Source organism: Nerophis ophidion, linkage group LG28 (assembly GCF_033978795.1).
Source record: "Nerophis ophidion isolate RoL-2023_Sa linkage group LG28, RoL_Noph_v1.0, whole genome shotgun sequence".
In the NCBI taxonomy this organism is placed as follows: Eukaryota; Metazoa; Chordata; class Actinopteri; order Syngnathiformes; family Syngnathidae; genus Nerophis; species Nerophis ophidion.
In genome coordinates, this window is record NC_084638.1 from 9038661 (window position 1) to 9052256 (window position 13596).

Genomic DNA, 13596 nt, shown 5'->3' on the forward strand with positions numbered 1-13596 from the left:
GGCTTGGACATTTCCAGGGAGGAAAAGGTGTTGGCCAGGTAGCGCTGCCCTCTCCCCCCCCCAGCTGGGGGACCCCATGGGGTAAACTAATGGCACCCGTAACGTCTCGCTGGGTTTAATTAACCCCGCCATTGTTCGGCCTTCAGCAGGTATCTTAAATAGCAGGTAACCCGAGCTGGGACTCCCCAGATTTTAGACCTTAGACCATGGCCATTTTTTTAGTAAGCAGGAATTTAGGGCGAGGGGCCGGACCGTTATTGTTGCCCTGCTGTGAGACCCGCTGAGTCCCGGTAGTCACCTGGGCCATAAATTACAATTCTCCTAAACATATCCTGCAACCTCAACTACTATCATATAAAAACAAAAACATAAAAATACACAAAGTTTTGTCGGAAAAAATAATATAATGCTAACTTGTTTTACAATATAACTAAAACAATTCTTACTTAAAAAACTTCTTGTAGTGGGTGATCACCTGGGCCATAAATCACAATTCTCCTGAACACATCTTGCAACCTTAACTACTATCATACAAAAAACAAAAACACAAAGTTTTATTGTAAAAAAATAATATAATGCTAACTAGTTTTACAATATAACTAAAATAATTCATACTTACTAAAATGTCCCGTAGTGGGAGAACATCACCTAGGCCATAAATTACAATTCTCCTGAACACATCCTGCAACCTTAACTACTATCTTAAAAAAATAAAATAAAATACACAGTTTTTTGGAAAAAATAATATAATGCTAATTAGTTTTACAATATAACTAAAACAATTCTTATGAACTAAACCGTCCCGTAGTGGGTGAACACCCCCTGGGCCATAAATTACAATTCTCCTGAACACATCCTGCAACCTTAACTACTATCATGTAAAAACAAAAACAAAAAAATACACAAAGTTTTGTCGGAAAAAATTATTTAATGCTAACTTGTTTTACAATATAACTAAAACAATTCTTATGAACTAAACCGTCCCGTAGTGAGTGAACACCCCCTGGGCCATAAATTACAATTCTCCTGAACACATCCTGCAAAAAAAATTAAAATACTGTCAAAAAATTAAAATATTGTCAGAAAAAAAATGTGATGCTAACTAATTTTACAATATAACTAAAACAATTCTGACCTACTAAACTGTCCCATAGTGGGAGAACATCATCTGGGCCATAAATTACAATTTTCCCAAACACATCCTGAAACCTTAAGTACTATCTTAAAAAAAAAATACATAAAGTTTTGTCGGAAAAAATTATATAATGCTAACTAGTTTTACAATATAACTAAAACAATTCTTATGAACTAAACCGTCCCGTAGTGAGTGAACACCCCCTGGCCCATAAATTACAATTCTCCTGAACACATCTTGCAACCTTAACTACTATCATACAAAAACCAAAAATACAAAGTTTTGTCCGAAAAAATAATATAATGCTAACTAGTTTTACAATATAACTAGAACAATTCTTACTTACTAAACTGTCCCGTAGTGGGAGAACACCCCCTGGGCCATAAATTACAATTCTCCTAAACACATCCTGCAACCTTAACTACTATCTTAAAAAAAAACCCAAAAAAAAACACAAAGTTTTGTCGGAAAAAAATATATAATGCTAACAAGTTTTACAATATAACTAAAACAATTCTTATGAACGAAACCGTCCCGTAGTGAGTGAACACCCCCTGGGCCATGAATTACAATTCTCCTGAACACATCCTGCAACCTTAACTACTATCTTAAAAAAATAAAATAAAATACACAAAGTTTTGTCGGAAAAAATAATATAATGCTAAAAAGTTTTACAATATAACTAAAACAATTCTTATGAACTAAACTGTCCCGTAGTGGGTGAACACCCCCTGGGCTATAAATGACAATTCTCCTGAACACATCCTGCAACCTTAACTACTATCTTACAAAAAAAATTAAAACATTGGCAGAAAAAAATGTGATGCTAACTAATTTTACAATATAACTAAAACAATTCTCACTTACTAAACCATCCTGTAGTGGAAGAATATCACCTGGGCCATAAATTACAATTCTCCTGAACACATCCTGCAACCTTAACTACTATCATACAAAAAACAAAAACACAAAGTTTTGTCGGAAAAAATAATATAATGCTAACTAGTTTTACAATATAACTAAAACAATTCTTACTTACTAAACTGTCCCGTAGTGAGTAAACACCCCCTGGGCCATAAATTACAAGTCCCCTGAACACATCCTGCAACCTTAACAACTATCATACAAAAAAATCAAAATATTGTCAGAAAAAAAATGTGATGCTAACTAAATTTACAATATAACTAAAACAATTCTCACTTACTAAACCATCCTGTAGTGGCAGAACATCACCTGGGCTATTAATTACAATTCTCTTGAACACATCCTGCAACCTTAACTACTATCATAAAAAAACGAAACCAAAAAAATACACAAAGTTTTGTCGGAAAAAATAATATAATGCTAACTTGTTTTACAATATAACTAAAACAATTCTTACTTAAAAAAACGTCTTGTAGTGGGTGAACATCACCTGGGCCATAAATGACAATTCTCCTGAACACATCCTGCAACCTTTACTACTATCTTAAAAGAAAAAAAGAAATTGTCAGAAAAAAATGTGATGCTAACTAGTTTTACAATACAACTAAAACAATTCATACTTACTAAATCGTCCCGTAGTGGGAGAACATCACCTGGGCAATAAATTACAATTCTCCTGAACACATCCTGCAACATTAACTACTATCATACAAAAAACAAAAACACAAATTTTTGTCGGAAAAAATAATATAATGCTAACTAGTTTTACAATATAACTAAAACAATTCTTACTTACTAAACTGTCCCGTAGTGGGAGAACACCCCCTGGGCCATAAATTACAATTCTCCTGAACACATCCTGCAACATTAAGTACTATAATACAAAAAAAATTAAAATATTGTCAGAAAAAAAATGTGATGCTAACTAATTTTACAATACAACTAAAACAATTCTCACTTACTAAACCGTAAAAAGTAGTGGGGGAATATCACCCGGGCCATAAATTACAATTCTCCTGAACACATCCTGCAAACTTAACTACTATCATAAAAAAAACAAATGTCAGAAAAATAATGTGATGCTCACTAGTTTTACAATATAGCTAAAACAATTCTTACTTAAATATCAGGCTTGTAGAGGGTGAACATCACCTGGGCCATAAATGACATTTCTCCTGAACACATCCTGCAACCTTAACTACTATCATACAAAAAACAAAAACACAAAGTTTTTTCGGAAAAAATAATATAATGCTAACTTGTTTTACAATATAACAAACAATTCTTACTTACTAAACTGTCCCGTAGTGGGAGAAAATCACCTGGGCCATAAATTACAATTCTCCTAAACACATCCTGCAACCTTAACTACTATCATATCAAAACAAAACAAAAAAAATACACAAAGTTTTGTCGGAAAAAATAATATAATGCTAACTTGTTTTACAATACAACTAAAACAATTCTTACTTAAAAAATGTCTTGTAGAGGGTGAACATCACCTGGGCCATAAATTACAATTCTCCTGAACACATCCTGCAACCTTAACTACTATCATAAAAAAAACAAAAACACGAAGTTTTGTTGGAAAAAATAATATACTGCTAACTAGTTTTACAATATAACTAAAACAATTCTTACTTACTAAAATGTCCCGTAGTGGGTGAACATCACCTGGGCCATAAATGACAATTCTCCTGAACACATCCTGCAACCTTAACTACCATCATTCAAAAAACAAAAACACAAAGTTTTGTCGGAAAAAATAATATAATGCTAACTAGTTTTACAATATAACTAAAACAATTCTTACTTTCTAAACTGTCCCGTAGTGGGTGAACATCCCCTGGGCCATAAATTACAATTCTCCTGAACACATCCTGCAACCTTAACTACTATCTTAAAAAAAAAAAATTACACAAAGTTTTGTTGGAAAAATAATGTGATGCTAACTTGTTTTACAATATAACTAAAACAATTCTTACTTAAAAAACGTCTTGTAGTGGAGAACATCACCTGGGCCATAAATTACAAATCTCCTAAACACATCCTGCAACCTTATCTACTATCATAAAAGAAAGAAAAAATGTCAGAAAAAAATGTGATGCTAACCAGTTTTACAATACAACTAAAACAATTCATACTTACTAAATTGTCCCGGAGTGGGAGAACATCACCTGGGCAATAAATTACAATTCTCCTAAACACATCCTGCAAACTTAACAACTATCATAAAAAAATAAAATTAAATTGTCAGAAAAAAATGTCATGCTAACTAGTTTTACAATACAACTAAAACAATTCATACTTACTAAACCGTCCCGTAGTGGGAGAACATCACCTGGGCCATAAATTACAATTCCCCTAAACACATCCTGCAAACTTAACTACTATCTTAAAAAAAAAAAAAATACACAAAGTTTTGTTGGAAAAATAATGTGATTCTAACTTGTTTTACAATATAACTAAAACAATTCTTACTTAAAAAACGTCTTGTAGTGGAGAACATCACCTGGGCCATAAATTACAAATCTCCTAAACACATCCTGCAACCTTATCTACTATCATAAAAGAAAAAAAAAATGTCAGAAAAAAATGTGATGCTAACCAGTTTTACAATACAACTAAAACAATTCATACTTACTAAATTGTCCCGGAGTGGGAGAACATCACCTGGGCAATAAATTACAATTCTCCTAAACACATCCTGCAAACTTAACAACTATCATAAAATAATAAAATAAAATTGTCAGAAAAAAATGTCATGCTAACTAGTTTTACAATGCAACTAAAACAATTCATACTTACTAAACCGTCCCGTAGTGGGAGAACATCACCTGGGCCATAAATTACAATTCCCCTAAACACATCCTGCAAACTTAACTACTATCATAAAAAAAAAAAAAATTGTCAGGAAAAAAAATGTCATGCTAACTAGTTTTACAATACAACTAAAACAATTCATACTTACTAAATTGTCCCGTAGTGGGAGAACATCACCTGGGCCATAAATTACAATTCCCCTAAACACATCCTGCAAACTTAACTATCATAAAAAAAAAAAAAAAATTGTCAGGAAAAAAAATGTCATGCTAACTAGTTTTACAATACAACTAAAACAATTCATACTTACTAAATCGTCCCGTTGTGGGAGAACATCACCTGGGCAATAAATTACAATTCCCCTAAACACATCCTGCAAACTTAACTACTATCATTAAAAAATAAAAAAAATAAAAAAAAATTCAGAAAAAAAAATGTGATGCTAACTAGTTTTACAATACAACTAAACCGTCCCGTAGTGGGAGAACATCACCCGGGCCATAAATTACAAATCTCCTAAACACATCATGCTACCTTACCTATTATTCTAAAAAAAAATTTATAATGTGATGTTAACTACTCGAGATCAGTAGTTGACGGAGAAATAACCGCACGTAAGTGTAAAGGCTGAAAAACTTCGATCCCTCAGGCAGTACTGCATCAAAAAGCGACATCAGCGTGCAAAGGATATCGCCACATGTGCTCGGAAACACTTTGGAAAACCACTGTCAATAACTACAGTTTTTCGCTACGTCTGCGAGTGCACGTTAAAACTTTACTATGCAAAGCCACGGTAATTTATCAACAACACTCGGAAACGCCGCCGACTTGGCTCATCTAAAATGGACTGATGCAAAGTGGAAAAAGTCTGCATTTTTTCAGTAAAACAAAATGGGGGGGGGGTTCTGTCAAAAAGTCTGCATTTTTCCTGTCAAAACGGCGGCATTTGTTCTGTAAAAAAAATCTGCATTTTTCCTGTCAAAAAGTCGGCCTTTTTTTCTGTCGAAAAGTTGGAATTTTTTGGGTAAAAAGTCTGGATTTTTTTCTGTCCAAAATTCAGGATTTTTTTTTGTCCAAAAATTGGGGGGTTTTTTCTGTCAAAAAGTCTGCATTTTTCCTGTCAAAACGGCGGCATTTTTTCTGTAAAAAAATTCTGCATTTTTCCTGTCAAAAAGTCGGCCTTTTTTTCTGTCAAAAAGTTGGAATTTTTGGGTTAAAAAGTCTGGATTTTTTCTGTCCAAAATTCAGGATTTTTTTTTTGTCAAAAATTTGGGGGTTTTTTTCCGTCAAAAAGTCTGCATTTTTCCTGTCAAAACGGCGGCATTTTTTCTGTAAAAAAATTCAGCATTTTTCCTGTCAAAAAATCAGACTTTTTTCTGTCAAAAAGTTGGAATTTTTTGGTTAAAAAGTCTGGATTTTTTCTGTCCAAAATTCAGGATTTTTTGGGGGTCAAAAAATTTGGGGTTTTTTTTCTGTCAAAAAGTCTGCATTTTTCCTGTCAAAACGGCGGCATTTTTTCTGTAAAAAAAATTCAGCATTTTTCCTGTCAAAAAGTCGGCCTTTTTTTCTGTCAAAAAGTTGGAATTTTTGGGTTAAAAAGTCTGGATTTTTTCCTGTCCAAAATTCAGGATTTTTTTGGGTCAAAAAATTTGTTTTTTTCTTCTGTCAAAAAATTAGCATTTTTTCCGTCAAAAAGTTTTAATAACGGACTGGTCCACATTTAAATTTGTTGTTTTTTGGACCAAAGAGGAAAAGAACCATCCGGACTGTTCTAGGCGCATGTGTAATGGTATAGTGCCTAAAGGCATGGGTAACTCACATCTGTGAAGGCGCCATTAATTCTGAAAGGTACAAACAAGCAACGTTCTCACGGACATTTTTGCAATAATATAAAATTCATGCAAATTTCTATAATTTCAGGGTTTAAAAAACGCTCCCTTTTAAGGCAACTTAACTCTAATTAGGCCAGCAGATGAAAACTGGCAAGCAAACCTTTCATACTGTACGTGTATAATTATACACGTACAGGCTGCACGACAACTTTGAAAGACTCTTGTTTTTTTTTTTTGAGAGCGTCGATGATAATTGCAGCCTCATTCCGAGTCGCCGAGAATGTGCAACACGACTCAACAACTTGAGTTTAAAACGAGTTGGAACACAAATTATTACAGGATCATTTTAATGTTTGACCCGACAGAAAACGAGTTAAAAGTAATTAATAACGACACATGTATTAAAGTGAGCATGATTGTAATAACAATAGCAAAACAATAGGGTTGTACTGGTACTAATAAATCAAAAGCCGTACTATACTGTCATTGAAAAGTACCAGTTCCTCGTATTCCTATTTATTTATTTATTTTTTTTACAAGAAATGTGGCGACAATACTTGTTTTACCGGCCGAGGAGCATGTTCGGCAGCACACACGCACCGAGTACTTGCAAGCAGTAGACAGAAAAGGGTAAAGAGTACATGTATTAAAGTGAGCCTGATTGTAGTAACAATAGCAAAACAATAGGGTTGTACCGGTACTAATGAATCAAAACTTGTACTATACTGCCTTTAAAAAGTACCAGTTCCTCGTATATCTATTTATTTTTTAATTTTTTTTATTTTTTTACAAGAAACGTGGCGACATTACTTATTATACCGGCCGAGGAGCACGTTCGGCAGCACGCGCGCACCGAGTACTTACAAGCAGTAGACTGAAAAGGGTAAAGGGTACATGTATTAAAGTGAGCCTGATTGTAGTAACAATAGTAAAACAATAGGGTTGTACCGGTACTAATGAATCAAAAGTTGTACTATACTGTCTTTGAAAAGTACCAGTTCCTCGTTTTTCCATTTATTTTTTACAAGAAACGTGACGACATTGCTTGTTTTACCGGCCCGAGGAGCATGTTCGGCAGCACGCGCGCACCGAGTACTTACAAGCAGTAGACAGAAAAGGGTTAAGGGTACATGTATTAAAGTGAGCCTGATTGTAGTAACAATAGCAAAACAATAGGGTTGTAGCGGTACTCTAGAATCAAAAGTTGTACTATACTGTCTTTGAAAAGTACCAGTTCCTCGTATTTGTATTTATTATTATTTTTTTACAAGAAACGTGGCGACATTGCTTGTTTTACCGGCCTGAGGAGCATGTTCGGCAGCACGCGCGCACCGAGTACTTACAAGCAGTAGACAGAAAAGGGAGATTAAACGCATTTTTAAGTGTTTTAGCTACTTCTAAATCGCGAATCCCGGCCGCCGTGGCGACGAATAAAGTGAGTTTCTTCCAAGTCGCGTTATCACTGGAGGAGGAGGAATAGGTAAACGTGCTTTAATGCGCACCGTAGGAGGACGCGATAGCTCACAATGTAAACAAAGGCCTTGGGCGGGTCTATACCGGACATCCACTGTGATGATACCAAGTACAGGAGTGTGTGTAGTTGATATTAAAGGGAGGTCTGAGGTATTTGTGCTAAAACTAGACTGAGTAAAACATGAAAAAGAGCATCCTGTGTGTCGCCACAAGGTGTTTTTAACACCGATTTAAATTCCCCTCCCCCAAACATCTTCATTTTAACACGATTTTTGATAATAAAACATAAATTTGTGCAAAAAAAAAGAAAGAAAGAATATACTATAACACAAGTGTCACACTTCTTTTGGTCAAGGGCCACATAAAATAGGAATATATATTATGAATAATATATATATATGTTCATATATTATATATAATAATATATCAAATACATATGTAATAAAAATAGTGTATGAATGTGCCTATAAATTAAAAAATGTTATGCACACTAAAACAAATCTGTATATTTTACATAATTTTATGTATAATATTTATATATATATATATATATATATAAATATGTGTGTGTGTATATGTATATATATATATATATATGAATTTGCCTATAAATTATATATTTTTTTTTATGCACACTGTAAAAAAAATCTGTATATTTTACATATTCTATATAATACATATAATAATAACATATGAATTTGCCTATATTTTTTTATGCACACTGTAAAAAATGTATTTTATTTTACATATTATATATATATACATATATATATATATATATATATATATATATATATATAAAATAAAGAATAATATATAAATTTGCCAATAAATTTTATTTTTTATTTTTTATGCACACTATAAACTGTATATTACATATGTGTATATATATATATATATATATATATATATATATATATATATATATATATATATACAATAATGTATCAATTCGCCTATAAATTTGATTTTTTATGCACACTGTAAAAAAGATGTATATTTTACATACTATATATATATATATATATATATATACATAATAGAGAATAATATATGAATTCTTCTCTAAATTGAATTTTTTTTATTTACTTTTATTTTTTATGCACACTGTAAAAAATGTTTTATTTTACATATTATATATATATAAAATAAAGAATAATATATAAATTTGCCGATAAATTTTATTTTTATTTTTTATGCACACTATAAACTGTATATTACATATATATATATATATATATATATATATATATATATATATATATATATATATATATATATATATATATATATATATATATATATATATATATATGTATGTATATATGTATATATATGTATATTGTATATATATGTGTATGTATATATATATATATATATATATATATATATATATATATATGTATAATAGAGAACAATATATGAATTCTTCTCTAAATTGTATTTTTTAAATTTACTTTTATTTTTTATGCACACTGTAAAAAATCAGTATATTTTATAGTAAAACCCGGCAAATCACTTACTGGAATCTTACTAGAGTAAAAAAATTTTTTTTTTTTTTTTTTTTTTTTTACAACAAAACTGTCAGCTTAGTGGTCGTCATCTTACCGTAAAATGTACTGTACTTTTACGTTTTACTGTGAATCGAAAAACTTGCATTTTTAAATATTTTTTTTATTCCTGCCAATGTTGTACCGTCAAAACATTTTTTTCCATCCTTTTAAAAACAAGCGTGGATTTTACCGAAGAAAAAAGACGCTTACAATTTTCCTGTAATAAAAAAATACATATTTTTTGATTTCAAGATAGTTTTTATGAAGTTTGTTATTTAAGTTATTTATTCATTTATTACTTTAGGTTTTTATTTAGGTTGTTTTTTTTAATTTCAAGTTATTATGCTGTAAAAAACAAACAAACAAAAAAAAAACGACCATAAATATAACCTCTAAAATCAGTGAACAATTTGACGTCTTACTGTAAATGGAAAAAATTCATATATAAATATATATATATATTTTTTTTTTTAATTTTATTTCTGCCAGTTTATTTAACGTCCCAAAAATGTTGCCACCCTTTTTCCCGTTTACACGGTAAAAACAACAAGCGTAGATTTTACCAAGGGAAAAAAAACGCTGAATTGACAGAATTTTACCGTAATAAAAAAAAAAAAATCCATTTAATGTTAACATGCTGTAAAAAACCCCATCGTAAATTTAACCCCATATCTACATTAGTTTGAACTTTAACCCCCCTAAAAAAAATTGTTTGGAAAGTATGACGACACAAGATTTGTTGCAATATTGGTTCATATAAAAGTTGAAAAAAATGTACAATTTCTTTGAAGTACGTACTTTTTTTTTTTTCTGTCCAAACGGAGAGAACAAAAGTACATTTAGTAAGCAAAATATGCCAATTTATTGACGCATGGCCTTCAAGGGCCAAATAAAAAGAAGCAGCGGGCCACACCTGGCCCCCGGGCTTTGAATTTGACACCTGTGCACTACAACGTACAACACATTTATTAATCAAAGCAAAAGAAAATATGCGGGGACTTACCTTCTTTTCTAGCCGCTGCGCGCTGCTTCTCTGTCAAACACACCATCAGCAGCTTCTCCTTACTCATATTTTCACGGATAAATATTTGCTGGATGGGAGCTTTGAGTTCAACACCTGTGCACGAGAACACACCACACATTGCTTAATTAGAGGAATAAAAATGTGCAGGTATTTACCTTCTTTTGTAGCATCTGTGAGCTGTTTCTCTGTCAAACACACCATCAGCAGCTTCGGGATTCTTTTTTTCAAGAAATAGGGATTTTTTCTGTCAAAAAGTCAGGATTTTTTGTCCGTCAAAAAGTCGGGATTTTTTTCTGTCAAAAAGTCGGGATTTTTTTCTTTCAAAAAGTCCTGATTTTTTCTGTTAAAAAGTCTGGAATATTTCTTTCAAAAAGTCGATATTTTTTCCGTCAATAAAATCAGGATTTTTTTTGTCAAAAAAATCAGGATTTTTTTCTGCCAAGAAGTCTGCGTTTTTCCTGTCGAAAAGTCGGCGATTTTCGGTCAAAGAGTCAGCATTTTTTCTGTCAAAATGTTGCCATTTATTTTGTCAAAAAGTCGTGATTTTTTCTTTCAAAAAAATCGGGATTTTTTTTCTGTTACAAAGTCATCTTTTTTTTTTTTTAAAAAGTCGAGAATTTTTCTTTCAAAAAGTCTGCATATTTTCAGTCCAAAAATTGGGGGGGAGGGGGTTTCTGTCAAAAAGTTAGCATTTTTCCCGTCAAAAGGGCGGCATTTTTTCTGTAAAAAAAATCTGCATTTTTCCTGTCAAAAAGTTGGAATTTTTTTGTTAAAAAGTCTGGATTTTTTCCGTCCAAAAGTCAGGATTTTTTCGGTCAGAATTTGGGGTTTTTTTTCCGTCAAAAAGTCTGCATTTTTTCCGTCAAGTAGGCATTTTTTCTGTGAAAAAGTCGGCATTATTTCTGTGAAAAAGTCGGCATTTTTTTCTGTCAAAAAGTCTGCATCTGTTCTGTGAAAAAATCTGCATTTTTTTCTGTAAAGAAGTCTGCATTTTTTCTGTCCAAAAGTCTGCATTTTTTCTGTCAAAAAGTCTGTATTTTTTCTGTCAAAATGTTGCCATTTATTTTGTCAAAAAGTCGGGATTGTTTCTTTCCAAAAATCGGGATTTTTTTTTTTTTTTTTTTTAAGTCAGCAATTTTTTCTGTCAAAAAGTCGGGATTGTTTTCTGTCAAAAAGTCAGCATTTTTTCTATCAAAAAGATAGGAATTTTCTTTCAAAAAGTTGAGATTTTTTTTGTCAAAAAATCTTCTTCTTACCCATATTTTCATGGATAAATGTTTGCGGAATGGAGCCTTGACCTTGACACCTGTGCACTAGAACACACCACACATTTATTAGTTAATCAATAAAAATGTGTGGGTATTTACCTTCTTTTCGAGCTGCTTTTCTGTCAAACACACCATCGGCAGCTTCTCCTTATTCATATTTTCATGGATAATGGATGATATATTTCGTGTTTTTATTCGTGTTTGCTTGTTTTTGCACACGCCCAAAGCCTTTTGCAGCGGGGCAAATTGCTCTATGCCCGCTGACGACTGCTATGGAAACGCTTCCTCTACCAGGAATTTAGCTGAGCAATTACCCAAAAATCCTCTGTGATCTCTTATCACACCCACAGCGGCCTTCAGTGCCAGCGTTGTTTACACGAAGAGACGTCGTCAAGCATTCCAGGTCTGTGTTTATGGATTTATGTTCTAACCGTTCCCAAAGTGAAATGTTCCCCAACAACATTGTTCTACCGCACTAATTGCTATTTATTTCTGGGCTGTGTAGAGCAAAATCTTATCTGGGAGCGAGCGTACCCACGATCATTACTTGAGGCAGGACTCTGACATCCGAGCTAACATGAAAACATCATAAATACATGCTGACAGAATGTAGGACGGATGTAAGAAAAGTTCGAATTTCCAGGAAAAACTGGAATTTGGTTTGGAGCTTGGGAAAGTTTTAGTTGGATGAGTGGAATGTTTTGATGTTGGGATGGTTTGAAAAATGTGGGAATTGTGCAACTTGGAAAAAATGTCCCATTCAGTTCAATTGGAACTTCCTGGAAATTTGGGAATTTTTGCGCTGAATTGGTTGCTGTTGGAATTGTTTAAATCCGTCAAAACGGGGGTTTTTTTTGGTAAAAAAAAAATCTGGATTTTTTTCTATCGAGTCTGGATTTTTTTTCCCGTCAAACAATCGGGATTTTTTTTTCTGTCAAGAAGTCGGCATTTTTGCAGTCAAATAAGCATAATTTTTTCCATCAAAAAATTGGGATTTTTTCCGTCAAAAAATTGGGATTTTCTTCCGTCAAAAAGTTGAAATTCTTTCTGTTAAAAAGTCGGGATTTTTCTGTCGAATAGTTGGGATTTTTTTCTTTCAAAAAGTCGGGAATTTTTCTTTCAAAAAATCAGGATTTTTTCTGTCCAAAAAATCTAGATCTTTTTCTTTCAAGAAATATGCATTTTTCCTGTCAAAAAATCTGCATTTTTTTCTTTTAAAAAGTCTGCATTTTTTCTGACAAAAAGTCGTCATTTTTCCTGTCGAAATGGCGGCATTTTGTTTTCGTCAAAAATTCAGCGTTTTTCCTGTCAAAAAGTTGGAATTTTTGTTTGTTAAAAGTCTGGATTTTTTCTGTGGAAAAGTCGGCATTTTTCCTGTCAAAAAGTCTGCTTTTATCGTATCATAAAGTCGGCATTTTTTCTGACAAAAAGTCGGCATTTTTTTGTCAAAAATTCAGCATTTTTCCTGTCAAAAAGTTGGAATTTTTGTTTGTTAAAAAGTCTGGATTTTTTCTGTGGAAAAGTTGGCATTTTCTCTGTCAAAAAATCTGCATTTTTCCGGTCA

The 13596-nt window shown here is 32.2% G+C and overlaps 1 long non-coding RNA gene across 2 annotated transcripts in view; it reads right to left on the minus strand.

Moving 5' to 3' along the window:
• Positions 1-13166, minus strand: part of LOC133545236 (uncharacterized) — a 25846-nt gene extending 12680 nt beyond the window's left edge. The window contains exons 1-2 of one of the 2 annotated variants that reach the window (XR_009804768.1): positions 10920-13166; positions 10744-10857 (exon numbers count right to left, since the gene is read on the minus strand). This is a non-coding gene — a long non-coding RNA (uncharacterized LOC133545236). Of the gene's footprint in view, positions 1-10743 lie in introns of both variants that reach the window. The other variant, XR_009804767.1, reaches the window with a different exon arrangement.
• Between the last annotated feature and the right edge of the window lie 430 nt (positions 13167-13596).